This window comes from Sciurus carolinensis, chromosome Y, assembly GCF_902686445.1.
Source record: "Sciurus carolinensis chromosome Y, mSciCar1.2, whole genome shotgun sequence".
Classification (NCBI taxonomy): domain Eukaryota; kingdom Metazoa; phylum Chordata; class Mammalia; order Rodentia; family Sciuridae; genus Sciurus; species Sciurus carolinensis.
The window spans coordinates 3,797,407-3,824,439 of NC_062233.1; the positions used below are offsets into that span (position 1 = coordinate 3,797,407).

The 27,033-nt window shown below is 37.9% G+C and overlaps 1 pseudogene; it reads left to right on the forward strand.

Moving 5' to 3' along the window:
* The first annotated feature begins 1,123 nt into the window (after positions 1-1,123).
* The window catches only part of LOC124973016 (BCL-6 corepressor-like), a 92,259-nt pseudogene continuing 66,349 nt past the window's right edge, over positions 1,124-27,033 (forward strand).

Below are 27,033 nucleotides of genomic sequence, written 5' to 3' on the forward strand. Positions count from 1 at the left end.
GGTTGGAGGCACATAAAGGATGTACTTTACTTACTGGAGAACAATCACAGAATGTTTTATCTCTGAATTTTGTTAATTCCTTAGCTAAGGTTTGTCCAGAACACGTGAGGACCATTTAAATCCTGAGGCAATACTGTCTAGGTTAGTTAAGATACAGTATCTGGTTCCTCAAAGGCAAACAAATTGCCATTCAGAGTCTAGCATAGACAGGAAAAGTTATCTTTTAAATCTAACTTAGCAAACCAAGCAGCAGTTGGAATCCAAGATAAAAGTGTATGAATTAAGAACTACAGGGTGGGGGAAATTACTGCTTCATTATTCTAAGGTCTTGGACTAGGCAATTTGCTTTTTAACTCCTAAAATGGGCAAATTGCATGGACTATTGCAAGGCATTACTGCTTTCCTCCTGCCACTATAAACTCCTACTTATGAAAAGCGATGACAAAAGTAAAAAGTGTGCCTTTTACCTATCTTCTTGCCCTGTAGACTAAAGGAATCTCCGGAGGGTGAGGGGACACCTATTGGTTGTTAGGCGTATAACGCCCTTTGCTTGGAGGGTCTCACGGGAGGGGTTTTTAAATGCCTCCCTCTTGCAGCTTAAAGAGAACACTGTGAGCACATTTAAGCACAGGAACAGTAATGGGGAGACTTTAGTGTCTAGACTAGTGAAGGCTAACTGTGCGAACAAAGGGAACCCGGGCATTTTCATATCATCCCAGGCCTTCATCCCACAGCTTGAATTCCTAATGTCTGACCGGCAAGGGAAGGGGAGCATCCAGGAGGGAGTGGATTTGCGGGAGTGTTGTGCACTGTATGGCCCATACTGAGGCAAAGGTGATTGGCGCTTTCCCTCAGTGCCATTGTCTACCGATCACCCTGGATACCCTTCAGGGCTGTTGGGAGGGGGGCGTGGGAGAGAGAAGCTTACTTACCTTGGCGTAAATCTCTCCCTGGCATCTCCACCAAGATGAAAGACCCTCCTTTGGGCCAGCCTACATTGAAGGTTGGCCATTCAGAGGTGCAGAGGGTTACCAACTTCTTCTTTCTGACCTCGACTGACAAGTTGCTGGCACGGTTTTGGACGTTTTGCCAATGGTCGAGGGTGAGACTCAGGGGGGTTACCATGGATTGCCCCATTTCAGTCTCGCTAGCGGAAAGGAAGTTAAGGAACAGGCACAAGAGAACAAAGACAAGACAACAGATCACAAATCACAAACGCTGCGCGTCTTCGGCACAAACCGAAAGTACCAAACCGAAAGTACCAAGTGGTGTCGGAGAGCGTAAGTCCCTCCGGCCAAAAAACAAATCCCGAAGAATCGGGTACTAGGTCCCCTGGGACGTCTCCCAGGGTGGCAGGGGAGAAGTCTGAGTTCGTCAACTCCTTCTTGGGCTGCCCAAAGTACAAAGTGACCACGCGTGATCATACTAATGCTGCGCTCAAGAGACATGGAAACAGACATGCAGAGATTCAAGAAATATGACAACACGACAAGGAGCTCGAGCTGGCAAACTTACCTCCCAGTAGTTCTTCCAGAAGTTCCTCGGGCAGGGATTCAGGGCAGCAAGAACACAAGTCTCGGTGGGACCTCCAGATGAAAGACCCTCTGTCCCCCTGTCCAAGGAAGATCACGCGAAGACACTGGCTGCAATAGCAAGAGGCTGTTTATTGATACACAGGCGCCTGCGGGTGCTCAGCAAAACCTCAGCCGGAGCTTTGGTAAACTGGCACACCGGGCTTTGGGGTACAGGATTTTTATAGGGTGAAGGGGCAGGTTTCGCGCGCGGTAAGCAACAGGTTTCTTATTGGCTATTTTGAATCCAGCACATAGGTCACCTAGGTTGTTTCCTGCTTATCAGTTCCTGTTTTGACTCGATATTCTGTACTTTCCCAACCGTCCTGTTCTTTCTCAGTTCCCGTTTATCAGTGTAACGGCCTCCAGGCAGGGCGTGCTGTTGAGAGCAGGGTGGTATCTGTGCTGCTAACTGTCTCAAGAACAAACAGGACTGCTGGGCCCCCGTGCCCACCAAGGTTGCCAAGAGATATTTGTCCGAGGTATGTGCGGTTGCCTGGAGACCTTATCCGTCAAGGACGGGAGCGGGGCTTAGCCCCGACTCAGGGTTCAAGGCATGGAGCTGGGGTCTTTCACATTCAATGCCTGTATTTGCTCTTTCATTTCATTGTTTGCTTCCCTTATCATGGTAATTATGTACATTCTGAACTCCCTTTCTGACTTTTCTTCTGCCATGCTGTCATTGGATTTTATTGATGTAACATCCAGACTAGTATGAGGCATTTTCTTCCCTTGTTTTCTCATTTCGTTCAGGTATCAGTGGACTGCTGAGATGTTCCAGATTTCCTCTATTGACTTATAATGTCCCTGAAGATTGCTAGCATATCCCCTCTTATCCTTCAGTAGCCTGAAGTCTTAGAGGAAGTTGATACTTCGGTGTTCCCCTAGGTAGCTGCCTCTCTAGGGGTGGTGACCCTCAGGTGGGGTATATTCCCTACTAGTGGGCAGAGGTGCCTCCACTTGTTGACCAATGGTCATCCAAAGGGGAACTTGGCTGTGGGCTGAGGCAAGGCCTGTTTGGGCCTGTGTCTCTGGTTTTACCGTCCTTGTGGGAAAACCTCACCCAATGGGGAAGACTCACCCGATGGGGAGGTCTCGCTATGCGACCCCTCCTCTGAGCAGCCACTTGGAGCCTCGTACATATGCTCCAAGCCCCAGTGACCCGCCACTTTCCTCTTCCCCCAGGCAGCCACCCGGTGTTCTGTGTGGGCGCTTGGAGACCAAGCAACTCACTGTGAACCTCCACCTCCTCAGGACAGCCCCCCACCCCCGTTGTTCAGGCAGTTGCTGAGTCCAAATAGCTCATCACCCATCTCTTCCTCTGGCAGCCGCCGAAGCCCCAGCAGACTGCTCTGAAACCAAGCGTTGTGCTGCCCGGCCTCCTCTGCAACGTTCCCCGCTGTCCGTGTTTACCGCTCCAGCGAGTTGAGGCGGTCTTGCCGATCTACTCTACTTCACAAAGTTCCCTGCGTTCCGGGGCTACCGCCCCATCCAGGACGCCTCCCCAATGGGAGAAACTCACCCGGCGGCTTTGAGTTGGTCCCAAGTCCCTCACTATCCTCTTTTGAATCTTGAGTCCTGGAGCAACATGAAATGCAGCCGCCCTCTAGTCCGCCATCTTGAAAAAAAGCTGTTATAAGTCTTTTGATGAAGACTTTTTTTGTCTTCTAAGGATAGAAGTCTATCATCTGAAACGAGGAATAATTTTAATTTTCCCTTTGCTATTTGTATTCATATTACTTCAGTCCCTTGGCTAAAATTTTAAGTACTATATTGAATAATGGTGAGAGTTACTAACCTTTGCTTGTTTCATATTTTACAGAAAATGCTTTCAGTTAGTCTCCTTCAGTATGATGTTGATGTTGTGTTCATCAGTTATAGCATTTATGATGTAGAATAGATTCCTTCTATTCCTAGAAGGGGTAAATACAAAATCAGAAAGAAGATAAATGATAAAAGATAGAAGAAAAAAGTAAATTGAATCCACAAACTTAAAAATATATGAAATTATATAAAAGTTATAATAGAAAACAATGGAAAAATCAAAATAAACAAACACACACACACACACACACACACACACACAAATACAAATAAAATGAAAACCTAAATCAAAATGTATAGAAAAAAATTCTTCCTGTTGAAGTAGTTAAAGTGGAGAGATTTCTTTCAGGGACTTGCAGTTTGGAATCAGGAAAGGGGACACATCAACATTCAATCCTATGTGGGTATGTCCTTTGAATGTCTCTGTGGACAGAGGCTGTGACCTGATTGTTTGGGGTCCTTCATATTTAACTTTTCTACCTGTATATCAGTTTGCTATTTCAAAAATGTGTAAATCACAATGTCAACACAGTCCTCATCCTTTCCAGTTCTGGGATTACTAGGTAATCTGGAAACCCACAGTGAGTCTCAATCCACCAAAAGAAGTGTGTTCTGTGATTGATCTATGCCACAGTCTCTTTTCCTGGATCCAAATTGAGTCTTTAGTACTGGGCTCATAAAGAAAAAATATGTGAAGGGAAACTGTGGACTCTGGGCATGAGGGTCATTGCTGTGCCCATGGGAATCTGTTTTGGAGAGGAATTCTGCTGTAGGCACCAAACTGCTCTGGACTAAGTCATAGCACTTCCTATCCAGTTCTCTAACCTCCCACATCTTGTGTTCAGCTGGACTTGCTGAAAAAATTGACAAATTGACAAATTGTCAATTTTATGTTTCAGTACATATTGATTATCTCCCCTGGGGACATTAAAAAGACCTGTAGATCAGCAGACTGCCAATCCCATTGGCCAGTTTTCAGCTAGTTGTCTTCATAGACTAGATATATATCCAGAATTGGAGAAATCTATTTTTAACTTTTTCAGCAACATTGAGGACTTTTAAATAGCATCTGTACCATCATATACTCTTTTTCTGTGTGTGTACTGGAAATTATGATTTGTTTCATTAAAAATTTTTGTACCTTTTTGACAATAGGGTCCCATGAACCCTTCCCTTTTTGAAAGTGCCTTCTTTAACATTTTCAGTAGCAAGAAATACACATATCTTAAATAATAACAAACGTGAATGACTAGCTGAGTAAAAGGAATTGGTTTACATCTGAATAATACCTATTATATGAGATAAGGCTTGCTTTATGGCATAGTATAGGATTGATTTCCAAAATATGGAGAAAAAAATGTGTATTTCTATTTTTTTGCATGAATCTAGGATGCAGAATTTATTGGATGTTAATTAAAATTGAAACATTAATTTTGTTATTCATATTTTCTACTTTTGCTAATACTTTTTCTTAGCATGTCTTAATTGAGGTATTTTGAATTTGTCTAATTTCAGGATAATATAACAAATTTTTTTATAGTTCAGTGAACTTTTGGTTTACATATTTGAAACAGTTATCAATTACATACATGTTCAAAAATTTTTTTACAGTAGAATGCATTTATACATTTTGATAAATCATACATAAATGAAGTATAATCTCTCATTTTTCTGATTGTACATATTGCAGAATCACACTGGTCAAGCAGTCATATATGTATATGAGGTATTATTGTCTGTTTCACTCTACTATCCTTTCTACCTCAAATCCCTTTCTACTCCCTCACTCCCCTCTACACACTTAGCAATACATAATATGTAACACTTTTTAAAATTTCCTTGCCAATACCTGTTATTTTCTGTGTTCTTTCTTTTGGAAAGTGATCATCTTACCTATGTGAATTGATATTTGATTGTGTGTATATGCATGTGTGTGTGTGTATAACTGAGTTTTATTCTCTTAACTTTGTTAGTGTACATTACACAATTTTGAATGAACTGAGGTTGGGTTTTCCTTATTATTTGGGTTTTGTTTGCCCCCAGATGTCAAGAAGCTTATTAGCCTATTTGAGGTCCAAAGCTTAGATTTGGTGGGTATACAGTGTATGTGTAAAACGGGTCTACAACATGTAACTGATTTAAAGAATAGAAACATTTATGACCAGAAATTACACAGTTTCTATGTGGATTTAAAACTAGTCTTCTAAGAATTTTCCCTTGTTTCCAAAAGGTCTTATAGTCCCTGCCACTTCTTAAGTAGAAACATTTACTTTTCCTCTGGACATTGATGCACAGATTCAGTGGGAGGTGGTAGCAAATTGTGGCAGCCAACCAGCCCTCATGGAGTATTTGGTGTCCAGAAAGGACCCTGAGCTTGAAGACAGTTCTCTAATGAAGGATGGGACTAGAGAATCCTACTTGACTGGATCAGTTTAATATCCCTCTAATCTACCTAGAGGCAGGATTTGGCATATTCTTGGAAGGAAAATGCTTCAACAGTCTCATTGTGGTTTTGGTTTGCATCTTCTTCATGCTTGTGATTTTTTAACAACTTTTCATTTCCTTGACAGTTATTTACATATCTCTAAAGAATACATTTTTATTTCCTTTGGCCATTTTTGAATTGGGTTGTTTGGTTGTTGAGTTTTTAGAACTTCTTTGTATATTATGAGAATTTACTCATTATAAATATTAGTAAGTATGGTTTTAATTATCTCCCATTCTGTAGGTTGTTATTTATTTGTGTTTTAGTGTATAAAAGTTTCATATCATTGTAATGTTTATTGATTTTAAATGAACAAAAGTATAAAATTTTTTATTGTACAGTGTGATGTTTTGATATATATGTATTGTGAAATTCTTGAGCTATTTGATATATTTCACCATCTCCTCTGGTAAACATTTTTTTGGTGAAATTCTTTAATATTTATTGGTGGCAGTTTTTAAATGACAGTTTCTGACTGGTATGGTTTCATACCAGGATTTTTTTTTTTTTTAGTGTAAGAATGTGATATACACTGAATTGAGACTATACTCTGATTTTTTACTTTTCTGTTGCTAGAGTGAGAAGTACAGTACTCTCTAGTATTATAAGCTCTAGGATTCAGTTCCTATTCAGTTTGAATACATGTACTTTGTGCAGTACTGTGTTTCTTCTGACTTATAGGATATGAATAGTAAGTGATTTTGAATTATATTTTCAATTACCAATGGATTCTTTGGGATATACACCTATCATTAGTCAAAGAGCATCTGTATTTACTAAGTTGTAACATATTTCCAGAAATGATTAATCTTCTATGACTGAAACTTTGTAACATTTGGCCAATATCTCCTACTTACTTTCCCCTTCTTGAAGTTCTCCAGTTTTTAGTAAACAGCATTCCACTCTTAGCTTCTATAAGTTCAACTTGTTTAGATTCCACAAAAAAGTGTAACCATTCATTGCCTTTCTGTACCTCACTTATTTCTCTAATATTATATTCTCCATGTTTACCTACGTCACCTCAAAAGACAGTGTTTCTTCATTTTTTAGGACTGAGCAATATTTATTTATATTTATCTCATTTACTCTATGCAGTCATTCATTAATGGTTACTTAGGCTTAGGTGAATTTCATGCCCTGCATATTGTTAATACTTATGTTTGATATAACACAGTAAAATATATGTATCTTTCCTTCCTGATTATATTTTTGGGATATATTCTAAGAAATGACTGTGCTTTATCATATGGTAGTTGCATTTTTAATTCTTTTGAGGGGTATCCTACTTTTTTCCCATAATGTCTGTACTTATTAACTCTCATATCAGTAGTGTGTAGTGTTCCCTTTCTTCACGTCTTTACCAGATTTTTTACATTTTTGTTTTGTTTTCTTAATAGGATTCTTACCAAGGTGAAGTGACATGTGTTCTTTTGATTTGCATTTCTCTGATTAGTGATTTTGAGCATTTTCACATACCTGTTTGCCATTGTGCATCTGTCTTCCATTGAGAAATGTCTGTTTAGGATTTACACATTTAAGTAAAGTTTTTAATCTGTTGTCTTTACATTGATTTAATTATATATATTTTAACTCAAAAATCAGATGCATGACTTCTGAATATATTCTCACACTTCAAGCCCTTTAAATTTGTTTGTTTCCTTCACTGTGCAGAGACCTGTAGTTCATGTAATAAAATTTGACTGTTTTTTAAAGTTTTATATATATATATATATATATATATATATATATATATTTTTTTTTTTTTTTCAGTGCTGGGGATTGAACCCAGGGCCTATGCTTACAAGGCAAGCACTCTACCAACTGAGCTATCTCCCCAGCCCTTATATTATTTTTAATTGACACATAATACTTATACATCTTAATACTTAGCATCATAATACTTATACTTGGGGTACATTTGGATATTTCAACAGTTGTATATATTGTACAATGGTCAAGTATATTCATTGCTTCAGTCATTTATCAATTCCTGGTAGTGAAAACATTAGAAATATCTCTTCAAATTATTTGGAAATTTGCAGGATTTTTGAATACAGTTATACTTCGCTGTAGTCTTAATAGCTGTTGGGGTTCGCGGACCCCAACCTAGCCTGGCACTGAGCTGGGGCGGCCTGGTTTGCAACATTTCAGGGACTTCAATATGGCGCCTGGCACTGAGCCGGGGCGGCCTGGTTTGCAACAAACAGCTGACACTGCTTAAGGAAGTTGACCTGATTGGACGAGGTGACTCGTACTCGCTGCGTGCTCTCTTCATGCCCCTAGTGTATTCTATATAGTAATCATGCTCTCCCCACATGCTCTGTAACCTGACTGGCTCTCCCCACATGCTCTGTAACCTGATTGGCTCATGATTCATATATAATGACCGTGACTTCCTTGTTAGAGGAAGAACAGAAAAACAAAGAATGAAGAAGAAAAGAAGAACAATAAAGAGCTCTGACAAAGAACCAGTGTGTCGTGTCTCTCTCTGCGGGCAGAGGGAACGCGATAAGTGGTGCCGAAACCTGGGAATCAACAAACCAGCAGCAACTACCTAGGTAAGTTTTAGAGATTAATGTTAACCAGTTTGTCTATTGTAAATAATAAAATAGGAGTAATAAAGGTAGCCTTAAAGTTCGCGGTAAAGCGACTATCAGGACACACGGAAGGTGGTCCCGGGACACGCGGAATGTGGTCCGGTTAAAGATCGCGGTAAAGCGACTATCAGGACTCACGGAAGTTGGTCCGGGGACACGCGGAAAGCGGTCCGGTTAAAGTGAAAGTGGCACATTAAAAGTATTAAAGTGAAAGTAGCACGCAAAAGGCGGCTACACCCTGGACTAAGTGAAAAGCGGTCCACATTAAAAGTATTAAAGTGAAAGTGGCACTCGAAAGGGGGCAAATTAATCATGGGTTCTGAGGTGTCTAGAGTTCGCATGGAAGGACTATTAAAGGCTTTATTAAAGGCTAATGGAGCACCTTTAAAGGTTTCCTCAGCTAGGAAGTTTTTAAAAACTGTAGAAGATAAAGCCCCTCGGTTTTTAAATGAGGGCTTGTTGAATCAAGAGAAACTATCACAAGAGACAGAAAAAGGCCCCCCTCCTGATCCCTTCCACGCAGCTCCATGGCCACCTAGGGAAGGAATACCCGTGTCCTTGAAGCAGTCCTCCCCCTAGGCAGAGAGCTCAGCAGCTCCATTCCTCAAAAGTAGTAAGAAATAATGTTTTGTGATTTTCTGCATTCAAACCTAACCTGATTTCTCAACCAGGAAGAAAAAGGGTTAAAAGGTCCTGGGTGATCCTCCCTCCACCTTGCCTGGCCTTGCTGAAGCCTGCATTGGAATGTAAACTGCAACAGTCTCAGCGGGAAAGGGGGGTAACCTGAAGATAAGAGAAAGAAAACAAAAGGGTGTCTGTTTTAAACTTCTGGGTTGCTACACAGAACTAACTCATTTTCCAGGATTCTTGTTTTGTTTTGTTTTTCTTTAATGCTGTATTTTTGAGCTCATAATTTTCATCCTGCATACCTAGGTTAATGATTTTTTTTTTGATCAGTTTTATTTTTTATTCAACTAAAGTTTTTGAACATCTGTTACATTGCAATGGAGATTCACCTATAAAGTTACAAGGCCTTTGATTTTGTGTTATTTCTATGTCGTGCTGTCTGGTGTCATGTTTTGTCTGTGTCAAAACTGAGCGCTCCTAAAATTAAAATTTAAAAATGGATCCAAATACTTTTATTCACGTGATTTAAAAGGGTTCAATTTAAATTGAGTAAACTAATAAAAGTGAAATGTCTTTAAAAATAACTTACAAGTCTCTAGGTGGTCAAACTAATGGAATGTTGATGTTAAACAATGTCTAATATCAATTGTTTCTAGGACTTTTCTTCAACAGGAAAGAGACAGCAAATACTGTTCAGGACACCTGCCTGCTTTCTTGGTTTTTACAGAATAAGTGAATTAGAGTTAACATATATGGGATTACTCAAATGTGTTTGTAGAGACATCTGATTAATTTGCAAAGTTAAAATGCTAATTGTTAAATAACATCAAGTACTCTTAACTCCTTAAATTCCATGGAGTATCATACTTAAACATTATTGGTGTTTTCATAGGTTGGTAAATAAAAAGGGTTTAAACTTGCTTTGTGTCATCACTAAACTAAACACAAGGTTACTAAGAGTTATGTCTTAACAAGTACAATTCTATATACAAAGGGTCCCAAAAGTTTCAACTGTGTTTCAATTAGAGTACTATAAACAACAAAATATTTAATCTTATTAAAATAGAGCACTTTATCTAAATTCAGAAATTTCATAAGAGTTGTTTCAGAATGTGAACAAAAAGGGGTCAACAGAAAGGAAAGAGAAAATAAAAGGGTCTGGGTATGGAAATATATTTAGTAAAAGGGAAAAGAAAATGTTTCTGGGTAAGAAAGTGCTTGTGTGATGAAATACATGAGGGTCTAAGTAAGTGCTAAGAAAGTCTATGTAAGTAAAGGGCAAGTTTCAACATGTTTGTGTGAAACTAAGTTGGTTGTATGTATGTGAAACAGCCAAAGCTATTTAAGGTTTTTCCTAAGGTGAAATACTAATGTTCTGATATAAACCAAAGTTTAATCTACATGGTAAAATGACATGGTAAAATGACAAGGATTTCTTAGAAACACTAATTTACTCTTAACTTTGTGTCTATTAAGTTTTATTCTTTAGAACAATTAGTCTTAAAAATTGGGGTTTATACAATTATGGTTAAACAACTGTTAAGAGTATTGTACTATGTTACAGAGTCTAAATTTTTCTTTAAAAACTAAATTTGGTAAGATTAAAGTGTCAAGGTAATTGTGAAATGGTCACTCCTTGTATATTAAATGTATTCATATTTTCCAAGTATACAAGTTTTAAAGCAGGGTATTTATCAAGCTGCTATTCTCCAAACTTCTCTCTCAATGTTGGAATGCTTCTAGGTTCTCACGAGCAGTCTTAATGCCTATTCCTACCTTCCTACCAGTCCCAGTCTCTGTTATAGATACAGAACTACCAGTACTATTATTAAGAAACAAAAGAGATTTTGGCATCACCACAGCAATAATCACTGCAGTGGCACTCTCTGCAACAGCCATGACTGCAGCAGCGGTTTCATTAGCTACATCAATACCCACAGCAAAAGAACTCAATAACCTAGCTGAAAATACAGCCACTGCCCTGCAAACTCAAGAGACTCTAAATGGTCATTTAAAGCTGGAATTCTGCTGGTTAACCAACGGGTGGACCTACTGCAAGAACAAGTGGACATTTTACAAGAACTTTTGGGACTTGGGTGTATTTACTCTCTAAGAGCAGTTTGTGTTACCCCTATCACTTTTTATAATGATAGCCATGCAGCTATGTTGTCTAGAAATCTTTCTCACTATCTTACTTGTACTTGGTCATATGGGTTTGACAATTTAACCTCTCAACTAAGAGCTGAAATTATGAGAATCAATACCACCAGGGTAAATGTGGCACCTATATCTGAAATGGTCAAATGGTTCTCTACTGCTCTAGGTTTTGTAAAACAATGGGCAGTCCTTAGCTCCCTAGGACTAATATTTTAGGTGTTTTATATCTCATTTGCTTAATTTATCAATTACGAGCCACCCAACAGAGAGATCAAATCATCCTTCAACAAGTCATGACAGCCTTAGAGGCTGACAGTTCCCCTCAAGTATGGCTGAGTATGCTGGACTGGTAGTCAAAGACGGGTAATGTAGGAGGTGGCCATGTACCAATCTAAGACAGAAGCTGTAGCATGCTCTACAGTCTTTGATGACGGGTAAGGACATGTGCTGGACCCCTCAACCTAAGACAGGCACGGTCTCAAGCCTTTTCTTTTAATAAAAGAAAGGGGGAGCTGTCGGGGTTCGCGGACCCCAACCTAGCCTGGCACTGAGCTGGGGCGGCCTGGTTTGCAACATTTCAGGGACTTCAATATGGCGCCTGGCACTGAGCCGGGGCGGCCTGGTTTGCAACAAACAGCTGACACTGCTTAAGGAAGTTGACCTGATTGGACGAGGTGACTCGTACTCGCTGCGTGCTCTCTTCATGCCCCTAGTGTATTCTATATAGTAATCATGCTCTCCCCACATGCTCTGTAACCTGATTGGCTCTCCCCACATGCTCTGTAACCTGATTGGCTCATGATTCATATATAATGACCGTGACTTCCTTGTTAGAAGAAGAACAGAAAAACAAAGAATGAAGAAGAAAAGAAGAACAATAAAGAGCTCTAACGAAGAACCAGTGTGTCGTGTCTCTCTCTGCAGGCAGAGGGAACGCGATAAATAGCAGAAAGTATTTCTTTTGTTATTTTGTGCATGTTGATTACTCAATCTCTATCTTCTTCTCTTTGCCTTCACTAACCTCTGATAACCACTGTTCTACTGAGCACTTTTAAAAGAACATCTTTTGGGCTTCCATAAATTAGAGACATGTATGTTTATTTTTCTGTGACTAGATTATTTAATTTCACTTAATACTCTGTATGTTTCTGCACATGACATAATATCATTCCTTTGGTGAATGAAATGATATTTCATTATGTAGTTTCTTGGAATGGCCTGATTTAGTGTATGAGGACTGGTCCCAAGATGCTGAGAGACCACAGAAGAGAAAGACAAATTAAGAAATGCCCAGAATACAATTTAAGTGACAGAAACATTGTTCTGGACAGCAGCAAAACCATTTAGATTACTATGATCTGGGTCAGAAGTAGGGGCATTTAAGTTTTTCAGGAAAAAAAATGATTCCTCCAATCTAGAGGATACGTAGTGTATCTGAAGCTTATAAGGAAAAGTCAATTACATTCTGATGCCAAGGCCCAGATTCTGATTTCATCTCTCAATGTTTTTGTCTCTTTGTGGTTTACTGGGAAACTCTGTAGGAGGGACCAACTGGTGTTACTCAGGGGCAATAACAGCAGATAAACTCAAGAAGGATACAGTCAGATGAAACTGAATCTATACAATATGTATATATCACACTTTTTAAATCTGTTTGTCATTTGAGGAAAACTAAGGTTGATTCCATTCTTAGCAATTGTGAACAGAGTTGCAGTAAAAATGGTTTGCCTTTTCTACTTGAACTATCATTTAGATACAGTTTTAATATGGGTCACAGAGGTGTTTTATTATGGCAGCTATAATATGTACTTTTTAAAGTCTGTTGTATTCTGGAAAGATTTGTAATATATGGATTAAGTGAGGATTGATTTCATGATATGGCTATGTCCTTTTAAACAGAAAAAAAAAATCCTGTAAATGGGTTTGTGTTTCAAAAACCATACTGAAACTAAGTGGAAGGAACCCCTGACCATAAAGTTGTGGGTGACTGATGGCTTCTGTTGATGTGATATCTTAAGTGTTAATAATCAGTAATCAATTATGCTTTTATTTGTATCATGTTAAAGAGCTTATAAACAGGATAATAAGTAGGCTTAAGGGTAAAGTCTTTGGTACAGGATGTGGTCCCCATCTTTTGGAAGTACACTCATTTAGATTGCTTCTCCAAATGTCACTGTCCCCTAGTTATTACCAAGATATGGGTGCCAAATGCATAATATACCTTCTGTCTCAGTGCTCCCAGCTAGCTAACTTTTTGGCTTCCAGAGCTTATATGTCCAGGGAAACATTAAACATGCTGCTGCCTCTTGAGACACTTAGAAGACAAATTCAAAGATTACCCATAATTTTACTCCCCCTATATTGATTTAGAAATGGGGCAGACTAAATTTTCTTTCGTTTCTCTCCCTCCCCAAATTGTTTCCTGTTCAGTTAAATAACGTATTTTTTTCTCCCAGGAAAAACAAACCAAACATCCCAACTCAATGCCAAAAGACTTGGAGCATACCCTGTATGCTTTTGAGGCTGGTACTGAGAATATTAGACTTGTGTCTCCATTTCCAGCAAAGAATTTTTGCAAAGAAGGTGACATTTCCAGAGTTAATAAATGACTTAATAACCATTCGGTCTCAAAGTATAAATGTCTGTCTGTGAGCTTGTAGAATTCAAATACCAGAAATGTGAAGAAAAACATATGACACTGCCTTTAGAAAGAGTTTGGATTAGGGGGAAAAAGAGACCCTGTGGATACTTTCTTTTTAATTCATCTTCAGCTATTTCTTTCAGATGTTAGGGTTATATCATGTTGAAGTAGTTGCTGGTTCTTTTCTGTTTGTTTTCTACAAAAGCGGATGCAAGTAAAGTTCATCAGATCCTTGATCTGGAACTGCTGACCATGCTGGCCTGAACTAGGATGGGCCCTGGGTTTCATAAAACATCATGTATTCTGTACTGGATTCAGAAGAGGATCAGGAAATTTCTACAAGTACTCCCAATGTTTTTATGTCTTCTTGAGAAGTAATCCAGCCACACAGTTCAAACCAAATATCCCTGAAACAATGGAGTCTCATCTTCCACCAACTCTGGAGAACTCCAAGATGACTCCAGTGCTATATATAGCCTACTACTTGGAATACAAAAAGATTCAGTGGTTGCAGAGGAAACCCTAAGCTTAGACAGGCCTTATACTGGCAAATGTACTCCTCTTATCATCACTATTACTAGTTACCCACAGCTGCATTGAGTAAATCCTTACATAGAGGAGGTTACTTCAATCACCCACACTTTCTCCAGCCTACCAAGTAAGTGTTCACAGAACATGTGCAATGCCTTCTTACATCAGCAGTCCTTCGGTTTGGCTCAGCCACTTTATTCTTCAATTTGTTTTGATGGAGAGAACTCCATTTACCTTTTGCTACCTCACTGGGTCAGTCCCTGCATCCCATCATCCTTAAATTTGTCCAAGAAGCCCTCAACATTTTAAGCACCTTAAGCATCTGCTCACTCAAAAGTCTCCCAGGGAAAATGGACATCAATCCTGAGAACTCCAGCACTTCCCATGCCTATCTCAAAATGCATTAACAGTTAACAGCATAAGGTGCCCTCTGTCAAGACAGGCTCTTGTGGCCCAATAGGGGAGACAATTCTTATGTTGTCACTTCTCCCCTCAGCCTTTACCTTCTGTCTGCTTTTCCACCTAACCCACTTTAGCCACCCACTGTGAATTTCACAAGCAAGACGCAAAACTCTCCACCTCTCCCTTGGTCATCTGTTGAATTCATTAAAGAGTCAGCAGCAAGTTCCCCATGCCCAGCCTCTCCCATAGCAAGAATTCTTAAATATGTGGAAGAGCAGGGACAAGACCATCCTGTACCTGGGAATTCCTAGAAAACAATGGTCCAAGAGATTAAAAAAAAAAAAAAAAAAAGATGGTTGCCTCCTCCCTCCTTTATTGAAGCAAATAAGCAAATATTTCCCAAAGATATCACAGATAAGCCACTAGTATTGTCTTCTAAACAAGATATAGATATAGATTCTTCCCCTGCTGTCAACATAGGAAAGAACTCATGTGGTCTAGATTCACAAAATGACAAAAAGTTACTTAGTGCCATTTTGTGAAATTCTGCAGGAAGTGTTATTTCCTCCAGAAATATCTGAGCTACCTATAGATCTTAAATTGATTATACTTGTCCCTCAAACTTGATGGTGCCTGGGCCAAGACTGAATGAAGGAAACCATATTAAAAACATGTCACTGAAAAACAAGGTGATGGAGTGGGTGATTCCCAAGCAGCCGAGTTCATCATGTCCCTGCATGGGTAACACAGATACTGATATTACCAATATTTCATGGTCATTGTTTAGTATAGGATGCTCACCTTCTATGTTAGTTCCTGCTAATGCTATGGTTTCCACACTATCTGTTATTCAGCAGGTGAACCAGACTTTTAATCATGCATACAAACACACAGGCAGGACAAGCAGTACCAGTGTCAAAGCCAGGAACCCAGAACCACGTTTCAAAGCAAATAAGTTTCAAAGCTCAAAATTTCCATCTCCAGAGGAAATATTCAGGTCCTTACCAGTTCTCCATTGCAGGAGTTTCCTCCATTACTCACAGAACATGTGATAATTGATATAAATCCATTCAGTTCACCACTCTCCCATCTACCAATTTTTTTCATCCCATGACAGTTTGTTTCCTGGGAAACTTGCTCCAAAGTCTGGACTGGGTATAGTTTAACCAGAGAATGTGACTTACCACATTGTCCTAGGTTTGGGTATGGTACCTACTATGTTGATATTACATTCACCCACAGAGATCGCTAAAGAGGAGAAACCAAACAGGGGGTCCCAGTCACAGTTGTTTGAGAGATCCATCTGTGAAGACACAATGTTAAATCAGTTTTCTGAGATGTTAGAAGCTAACATTATTAAGTTACAATGAGCAGTGTCTACCAAGAACCAGAGCCTGAATCTCAACTGCAATCAAGAAAAAAATGTTGTCAAAAGCTATGAGTCTATTCATGTACAACTTCTAAAAAAATCAAATGCTAAAACCATGGTAAATGTGTTCAAACCTGACTTCAAAGCTGATAATGCTGACCAAAGCTTTGTGCGTGACTAACAACCAAATAATCTGGTCTTACAGCAACACCACAGTTTTATCATTCTGAGAGAGGAGATGGGACTCATTGATGACTTCCTTGATACTGATTCTTTCAGTTTCCAGGGCAACCAGTCTAACAGGGAGAGTATTTCAGCATGAACAGAGAGAACAAAGTGGGCCCACACTCAACTATATTCCTGGAGCCAACTCTGGGATGTTATGACCCTGTTATAACTTTAGTTAAAACCCAAGATGATACCAAATGATGTTGTTTGGGCAGTGCCTTTCAGAGTTGAAACACCACCCCAACCTATACCAAAGGTGGAGCTGATGTGGCAGAATCAAACAGTAAAGTTCTGAAACCAAAACTATCTAAGCTGGAAAAGAGAGTTAAAAATTCAGCGGGTTATGCGGAGGACAGATACAGGTATATCACTACTGAACTGTATGCAGATTCTAGTCAACTCAGGAACAGTGATCATTTCAAGAGAGTTCCCCATCTTTAATATACAAAGAGAATTAGGGAGTATGATAGGGCAGGGCACAATACATTTTTTATTTTTAAATTTTATTTGTTCTAATTAGTTGTACATGACAGCAGAATGCATGTATGCCTTTTGATAGATCATACGTAAATGGAGGGTCATCTCTCATTTTTCTGATTGTACATGTTGCAGGATCACATGGTCATGCAGTCATACTTGTACAAGAGGTCATCATGTCTGTTTCCTACTCCCATACTCCTTCCCCTCCCTTCACTCCCCTCTTCCTAACCTAAAGTAGCCCTATTCTTCCCTATCCTCCACCTCACTTATTGTGAAATAGCACCTGCATATCAGAGAAAACATTTGATCTTTGGTTTTTTGTGTTTGGCTTATTTCACTTATGATATTCTCCATTTCCATCCATTTACCAGCAAATGCCAGAATTTCATTCTTCTTTAAAACTGAATAACATTCTATCATATGTGTGTGTGTCTGTGTGTTTGTGTGTTTCATATTTTTTTTATCCATTCATCTGTTGAAGGGCATCTAGGTTGGTTCCATAATATAGCTATTGCAAATTGAACTGCTATGAATTATGATGTGGATGTGTCACGGTAGTGTGTTGATTTTAAGTCCTTTGGGTATAAACTGAGGAGTAGAATAGCTGAGTCAAGTGGTTCCATTGCAGGTTTTCTAAGGAATCTCCATACTGCTTTCCAGAGTGGTTGCAATAATCTGTAGTCCCACAAGCAATGTGTGAGTGTACCTTTTCCTCACATCCTCAGCAATATTTATTATTGCTTTTATTCTTGATAATTTCCATTCTGATTGGAGTGAGATGAAAATCTTAGTTTTAATTTACATTTTTTTAATTGCTAGAGATGTTAACATTTTTTCATTTATTTGTTGATTGATTATATATATTCTTCTGTCAAATATCTGTTCAGTTCCTTAGCCCATTTATCGATTGAGTTATTTGTTAGTAATAAAAACAGCATAGTATTGGTACCAAAACAAACATGTAGACCACAGTGGTACAGAATAGAAGAGACAGAGACAAACTCACATAAATACAGGTATTTCTTAGCGCTTTAAAGGGTCAAAAACATTCACTGGAGAAAAGATAGCTTATTCAGCAAATGGTGCTGGGAAAAATGGAAAAATTACATGTATCAAAATGAAATTAAACCCTTATCTCTCACCCTGCACAAAGCTCAACTCACTGTGAATCAAAGACCTAGGCACTAGAACAAAGACCCTGCAACTACTGGTCCAAATCATTACCATGTTGGATTAGGACCTGACTTCCTTAACAAGACCCCTAAAGCTCAAGAAGTTATATCAATAATCAATAAATGGGATGGATTCAAACTAAAAAGCTTCTTCTCAGCAAAAGAAAAAATAATTAAAGTGAAGAGAGATCCTACAAATTTGGAGAAAATCCTTACCCCATGCACCTCAAATAAAGCATTAATCTCTAGGATATCTAATGAATTCAGAAAGCACCAAAAAAAAAAGTCCACATATTACCAATCAATAAATGGGCTAAGGTACTGAACAGATACTTCACAGAAAATATATAGTTGATCAACAAATATATGATAACAGAAATTACATAATAGTCACAGTTTTTCCAGTTTCTCTGCCAGTAAGATAACAAAATGCTTAGAAGTGCTGTTTAAAAATTACCTTATTTTATTACTTAGTGGGATGTTTTAACTTGCGTGTCTGTGGAATTCATGCAATTTCTTACATGCATACACAAACACATCCCCTATCAGTTGCAAAATGAAATCTAGTATGTATTAGCTAGTTAATCCTGACAGATTTTTGAATAGGAATGTCCTACTATGTTTTACGTAAATTTAAAAGATGAGTAAGGTTGATTTATTTTTGGGATGTTAGGAAAAATACATTGGTTCATACTTATAAAAACAAGATGAAGTTATTAAAACATTTGCTGAGGGTTTTCTTTAATTACACAATGAAATGATTATGAGAGAACAAACTTTATTTCTGCCTACTGCTTACTATGATCTCAGTTCTTTAAATTGTCTTTTTCAATGATTATTACTAGAACATTACATAAACTTTTGAATTTCATTCTCAGATTTCAAAAGGAAATTTTATAACCTATGTTTATTCTGTCCAATCTGTGAAATGATTGATCACAATTCTTTCAGATGTTCTTTTGTTTTTTCTATCAAAAGATATCTTCAGTATTGGAAAAAAATCATAGGGGTGAGATATAGGTTCATTACAATTTTAGGAAGGAACTAGAAATTTTGTAGTAGGGCAAGAGTTAAGTAGAAAATCTTTTTGAACAAGAGGCATTGGATGGGGTCATATACAGATATAAAAATATAACCAATAGCCATGCTCCCAATGAACTACTCCTTCTAGCCACACCCCACCTGACTCCAGTTACCACTCAGTTAATCCCAACAGATTGATTCACTGACTGGATTAAGGCTCTCACAACCCAATCATTTCCTCCTCTGAACTTTCTTGAATGTCTCACATGTGAGCTTTTGAGGGACACCTTATAGCTAAACCATACCACAAAGCAAGGTGGTTCTATTTGGATGGCACCCATTCAGGCTAGACTGCACTCTGATAGTGACCTGAAAGACTCTCAGCATCACTCAAGTCACCTGTTTTCAAATATACATTTTTCATGCTAGATAGGATACAGGAGTTTGAAAGCACAATGTTGTGAAGTTTCATTTTGAAAAGTTCTTCCATTTTCACCCTATATCTAATTACATACTATTCCAGGGTCTTCAGGAAATACCCAAGAGGTCAAGTCACATGTTTATATTTAATAAATATTGATGACAAGATCTAAGTTGGTCTAAGAATCTTAACAGTCTTTGGTAAGTAATTTGTCCGCCTTCTTCCTTTGATGATGTCCACGTACACTACAGTTAACAGGTACATAGTCACAAAGTGGTGGTGTTTCTTCTTCTGTTAATAGGGTCACTGAATAATCTGAGTAAAATTCTGGAGCCTCCTCATCATTTGCCAACACAACTGTATCAGTTGTTATTTTGTCTGAGTTTACCTACGTACAGAACAAAGATTTGGGCAGCCTACATCTTTTTTCCTGCCTAAGACCAAACTTTATAATGGATTGTACTATGATAGAAGGCTTACCTGGGCTATGTGTTTGGGTCATGTATGTCTGCATATACTTGAAGGGGATATGATTGCTGATTCCCAGACTCAACTCCCTTGTTTCATCTATTGCATCATTGTTGTGAGAAAGTGAAGTATTTGGGGAGATACTAATATTTCTCTGAAGGAATAGATGCCACACTATCTGACATGCCTTGGACACTCTGGAAAGACAAAAGTGTCCCTTATCTGTATTTGAGTGTATATCTGAAGGCAGAAGATTACTTCTAGCCATTAACAGGACTGACTGCAACTAAATGCTGGGAATGACCTTACAAGAAAGTTGAAGAGAGGATGAGTAGACTGATACAAATTGGGAGTAATATTTGAAGGAAGTTGTGGAGATGGGAGAAGGAATTATCCTATGAGTCATATACTTATCATTTTATCTAATTGACTTCTGTAACTCAGGTTGGAGACCTTTACTTTAGAATTATTCTGTATACCTGAGTCGTGGAAACTGGTCTCTATGAAGATCACAAAGGTCCCCCTTTAAGGCAACTTATTTTTTTCAGCAGGTGGGAACATCTGGGACTGCATTTCTTCTGTAGATAATAGGTTGTTTGCTGAAAAATGTGGCATATATTATTGACATAAGCCAGTCAGGGCCAGAGTGGCCTCAGGCTAATTGACCTTCAAAAAGAAATATGTGTAGGTCATTATATTAGGCCTTGTTTTTTAGAACCCTCCTTTTATTATAGGTTCCTGCGGTTCAGGTGTCTGACAGCTGTTATTACCCACTCAAGTACTGGAGTTGCTAAATTGTTGCAGAACACTTAGGTTTTTTTTGTTTGTTTGTTTTTTGTTTTTTTTTCTTCCTGCTGAGAGAGGATGGTGTGTGGGAAAAAGAGACCCAAAGGCCTTGTTCCCTGTCAGGATGGGTGATGGGCAATTAGTGTACTTTATCATCAGAGTGATTCAGAGTTCCATGGTGGCATTGATGGGCTACTGGATTAATAGAACAGGGATCATGTTAACCCAGTATTTAGCAAGTAGAAACCACTTTTTGAAATAGCACAGAAATTATCAGTAGGTACTTTATTCATCCTTTTAAAACCATGAAAACACTAACTCTTTACAGTTTAAGATAGAGTCAAACGTGGCATTGATTAATGAGAGAAGATGATATAACATTTAAGAAACATGAGCCAAATTGTTTCATAATGATACTAGTATCACCCATGAACTGTTATGACATCTAATGCAATCTTATTTGAGTAAAACAACATTTTCATTAGGGTTCTTATTGAATGAGAGAGATCTCATTAAATGAAGAGGTCTAAATCTATATCATTAGGGCTCTCATGATAAAGTTAGTTAGGACTACTATATGCCACGTTGTGTTTGAGACCTGTGAGGGTTAAATTTGGGAACTAGATAATTAACAGATTAAGTTATTCTATGTAGGAGTTTAAGAAGACATTTAGGTATGTAAGATAAGGCTCAAAGTTACTCAGGATTTTTAAATTTCTAACTTTGGAAGATTCTTTTGTGATAGTCATTGGCAGATGCTTCTGCAAAATAACCTCTTGGTTTTACTTGCTTTTGATAGGATTGACCGACATATTCATCTCAAATTACACTGAAGAGAACCAGTGACTTTTAAATATACTGTATTCCTCTGAATTTGTTATTCTTTCCTTCCAATTGTTTAGGACCAAGTAAATAACTTTTGAGAATGTGTGAGAAACCTCTTGTCTCTTTTATCCTTCTTTTACCAGTCATGCCATCTGCCAGGATGCATCAGGACCTTGGTGACTACAAGTAGCTTACCTTGAAAAAATTAGGGACATTTCCCTTGTCATTGACCCTTTGCTTTGCAGATAGTACACTGATTGTTTTCCTCTTCTTTAGGGTTCTTCTGATCCCCTAAGAGGGAGGTTGGTTGATTCATCAGTTAAAGACCCTTAGAGGGGGTTGCATCATCCCCTGCATTCCAATTGACCTTACTGGCAAGGTATAAAATATTAGCTGCCTATCATATTGACCTTCTTGGCTTTGGTATCCATATCTTGGTTTTAAATATGTACTTGACAAGCTTCTCTAATCTTTAAGTGTTTTGACAGTTTTTAGCTTTAATGTCTATCATTTTGTAGTTTCCCTTTTTATATAATTGGGATCAGTGTTAGTACTGAGAGTCAACATCATGTCCTATCTGTCCTGGAGGTGATGGCTTTTTATATTAAATTAACACAGGTTGCCCTGGTAAAGTAGTACTCCTGCAAAACAATAACAGGCAACAGTTATAAAGTTTTATGAGAAAAATGTAAAATGAAACAATATATAAGAGCAAAACAGAGTTTGTATAAAAAGTTTTGAAATAAGAAAAATAACTTCTATAATAATTCTAACATTATTTAAATTTTTATATGCTCTTTTTAGGTGTGCATGCTGTAGAGTGTATTTTCACATATATGTGTGTTTGTGTATATATTTTTTTATGTGAAGTTTCACTACTCATATATGAACATAGAAATGCTATGTTTGATTGACTCCAGTATTTCCTATATTTTTGACATTTATTTAGCCTCTACAAAATTCCATAAAATTGTCACCTCAGTTACATATAAAAGCTCTCACATGTTTTTCTTTATTTAAAAAATTATTTTAGTGCCAGGCCTATAATGCCAGGCCTCAAGAGACTGAGTCAGGAAGATCTGAAATTAAAGGCCAACCTCAGCAACTTAGCAAGACCCTAAGCAACTTGGCATGATCTCATCTAAAAAGAAAGAATTGAAAAAAACTAGGGATGTAGCTCATTGGTAGAGCACCCCTATTCAATCAGTAGTACCAAAGAAGATTTTTATATTATTTAAATGTGTTTTATGATTTTATGAGTGACATACCTTCATATACACAATAATATATACATATATATGACTGTGTATAAATATATATACACACACACACTTTACATTTTAAATAGCTCTTACAACTGGAGACTCTGATTATACTTAATTTGTGAAGATGTCACTGACAATTAGCATCACATTTAAGCACATAATTCTTACCCTAAATCTAACAACTGTAGCTTATCATTTTTCTTTCATTAAATTGATAGAGAATTTTTTTTCTCAATTAAAGTGTGCATTTACAGGTTTTCTTTGTTTTATGCAAAGTGCCAGTGTTACTATCTTTTCACTGTGTGTAAAGTAAGGCTTTAAGAAAAGTAAACATGTGAAATAAAGTAAAGTAAAGCTTGTGTGAAAAAAACAGTTTGATAACTGAGACGGCAGCTGAGTAACCAACTTGCAGATAGTGGATACAGTTTGTAATCACTGGGCAAAGGGATAATTCACATCTACTCCTGCTAGTCAGAATGGTATGATGTGAAATTTTATCTTACTACTAATAATTGCTTGCATAATTAAAATTTATGAATTGCTTTCATCTGAAATGTTCCAGGTTATATTTTTGGACTTTAAATTGACTTATAGTAATAGACTTGAAAGAAAACTTCAGTTAAAGGAGATGGTTATTTGCACTCCTCACTTTCTGCTTTATTTGCTAAATGATTTTTAGTTGTGCTGTTTTCTTTGGAAGGGTCTGTTTCTGAGTTTTTATTCCCTGTATGTGAAATATTTTATTCCCTGTATGTGAGGACACTAGTCTTCAAACAAGAATAATCTGCCAGTGACATATTACATTGGCCATGCAAGTCTTACCTGCTTCTCAAATTCTGCTTTTTTATGGGAACCTTTTCACCTTTCTATGTATTTATCCCTATAGGTAAGCATAGTGGTTGAAACAAGCAAGGTTTCTTGGACACCCCAGTGGACAAAGATATTTCTATGGAGAACTGCTTCCTGGAGAGGCCACAGTGGGTGAGATAACAGACCAGGTGGATGCAGATCTACTGCAGAATCCCACCCTCCTGCTGAATAGGAAGTATACAATTTCAGATGACAGCACCCATACTGAGACAACTGTGAAAGAGCTGCCAGAAGTCCTTTTGCTGAAATTCAAGCAAAGAAGGGTCTCTAAAGGTGAGTTTGGCTACTTTCACAGAATGCTCAGGTGTCTCTGCATAGGCCAGGATGCACAGACAGGAGAAGGGGTTGTGGAGCAGTGTAAATGAAAATATGTAGGGAAACCCAGAGAATAGTAGTGGGCATTGCCATGCCAAACTGCCTCAGTGATTTTCCAACCCTGGGTCTCTTCCCTCCACTCAAAGGCAGAGATTTGCATGCCTGGCACAGAGATGACCAAGACAGGTAGATGACCTGCTCCTGTAGACAGTGACAACAACCTCTAACTCCCTGCATCTATTAGTTTGCTCCCAAAGTGATTTTGTTGTTACTTCCCATTAGAAAACTAACTTTCTAGCTTCTGAGGGAAATGACAATCCTCAAAGCACTTGGAAGTCCCCTATTCTAGTGATATGGCCAATCTGAATGTGTGCATCAAATCAACAGAGCTCATCTTAGAAAACACCACCACTTGCTGCACCTTCCTACAATGGGAGCAACTGGTATTAACAGCAGAGAGCAGTTGTGGCCACCAAAGCAGGAAGGAAGTAACCCAGGAGATTCAGCCTGAAATCACAACCCAGGTGAATGGCACCAGAGAAAAGAAAACTTGCAGGAAAATGGTAGAGGTTAAAGACATCAGAGGCTGGTCAGAAGAGTTCCTGAAATCTGGTGACAATAAATAAGGTATAATGGACCACCTATTTTCTGCCAGCCACATTTCTGAAATGTTCAGAAAGAGTCGTCTATTTGTCCTGGCTCTTTAAGAAACTGGCCACTAGATTTGGGAAAGTTACCCAATTGTCTGTTAGAATGTTGAATAACTCAAATATCAATGTTTGGAAATATTTTTATTAACATACTATTAATTATTATAGCAAGTTATATTGATCAATGTTAAAGTGTTTTTCTTTTCTTGCTAGCTTCCATTGTGTAATGTTTACTTCTTCTTTACCTCCCTCCAGTATACCTGTCTCCTTCACTGTTTAGGTTTACCTGTGTTATCTGACTCTTTACCTACTCAATGCCTTTTATCCAAGAAGGCAAATGAGAAGAGGCAGGAAAAGTCAATCTGCAGATGGCCACATGTCAAACAATAGAAATATAAAGAAAGTTCTTATGACCTGTGCATGCATAAAGAAGAGAACTGCCAATCTGCCTCTCTGTTGCTGAAATACTCTGAAAACAGTGAGAAGTCATGTGGAAAGAGACTGCACAAAACCAAGCACTTGATACCTCATGGTTCTAGGCAAGGGTTTTCCCTCCCAGAGGACTACTGCATAGAGAATAGTAACAACAAGGTATCTTAACCATTATTAAGCATATGTAGACATTGCCCCCTCCTGCTTATTCTCAAGGATCAAACTTTTTTCTTTTTTTAGACCATCTCCAAAATGTAACTCTACTATTTTTCCTGGATTATGGTAAAGTTTCAAACCATTAGGGTTTAAACCACCCCAATCTATGAAACTTCTTTGATGTTCCACTTAGGAAAGAATACAAATATGTTATTTTCACACAGTCTTGTCATGTGGGAAAGAGGAGGGGAAAGAGTGGTAGGAGTTGGAAGGTCACAGATGTAACTGAGTATACACTGCCTGGCTTTAGATAGGTGATTGTCCAAAGATTCAGAAAACTGGCCCAACCCTATTTGTACTGTGCTCTTGCACCTGACAAGCAGAAGCAGAAATATTTTGACTACTTGCAACAATTGCAGCCAATTTTCCAGTCCACAGAGTTGCCGTGTACAAGTTCCCTAAGGAGAACACCCAGCCTTGCCTGCCATCAGAAACACAGAGACTTGTTGTCAATAAGAATGCTGGTGAGACCCTCCTGCAGAAGGTAGCCTGGTTTGGTTTTGAGATGAGTGTATTTTCCGTTAACTCAGATTCAGAAGCTTCCAGCAACTAATGGCTGCAACTCCAGATAGGTTGGAAGGGCATTGACTGGAGGAAAGAGGAAGGAGGAGGGACTTAAAACTAAGCCCAATCCCCTCCACATCTGGGGGTCCAGCAGGGTATTATGTCAGGCCTACTCTGACTGATGTCTAGTGGTTTATTGAGTCCTTATGTGAAAAGAAAATATTCTTCGATGTTCCATTAATTTTCAGGAAGATAGATTTTTGAGCACTTAATTTTGGTAGAAAGTCTTAATATTATCCACATCATAACTACCAGGGTTTTTTTTTTTTTTTTTGAGCCTGTTTGTATTATATTTTCTTTTCTTTTTTCCTTTCCATATGCTGCTGAGAAGAAAGTATATTCACCATTAATGGATGAAATGTTCTGTAGATGTCTATTAAGGCTGAATTATTATTTTTAAAGTTCTGTGGTTTCTTTATTTTACTTTTCTTTGAAAAGTCTTTCACATGAAGGAGGTAACATGTTAAAGTCACATGGTATTGTTATATTGTGGTTTATTAGACTCTTGATAGTGAGAAGGTTTTGTCTGATGTATGTAGATGCTCCATTATTTGCTTAAATGTTTATGATTAGTAGAGATGACCTTTTCTAAAATCTCTTCTGATTAACTTTATCTGATTATCTGATAGGAGGTTGTAAACTCTTTCTTGTTTACAAGATCCTTGTGAGTGATGTTTATTCACATCCTTTCCACTTCAGTCTATGGATGTCTTTGCCTGTTACGTATGACTCTTGCACACAGCATATTTTTGGATTCTGTTTGTAACCCAATTAATCAATTTGCCTATCTTAATTAAAAAGTTTAGAATTTTATATTCAATGTATTAAACAAATTATTTTTATCCTCTGTCATTTTGGTTTATTTCTTGTTTTTAAACTGAATTTGATTCCCCTTTATTTGGCTGTTCTTCTGATGTAGTCTCTGTCCCTTCAGGATTTCATTTTTACTTTGTACTTTTTTGTCTTCTGAAGTAATTTATTGCAAAATCAGACAAAAGATGCATCAGAGAAAGAAAACATCATACCAATACCCTTGATGAATACAAATGCAAAAATTCTTTCGTAAAATTTTTGTATGTTCTCTTTAGTTATACATGGCAGTAGAATATTGGAA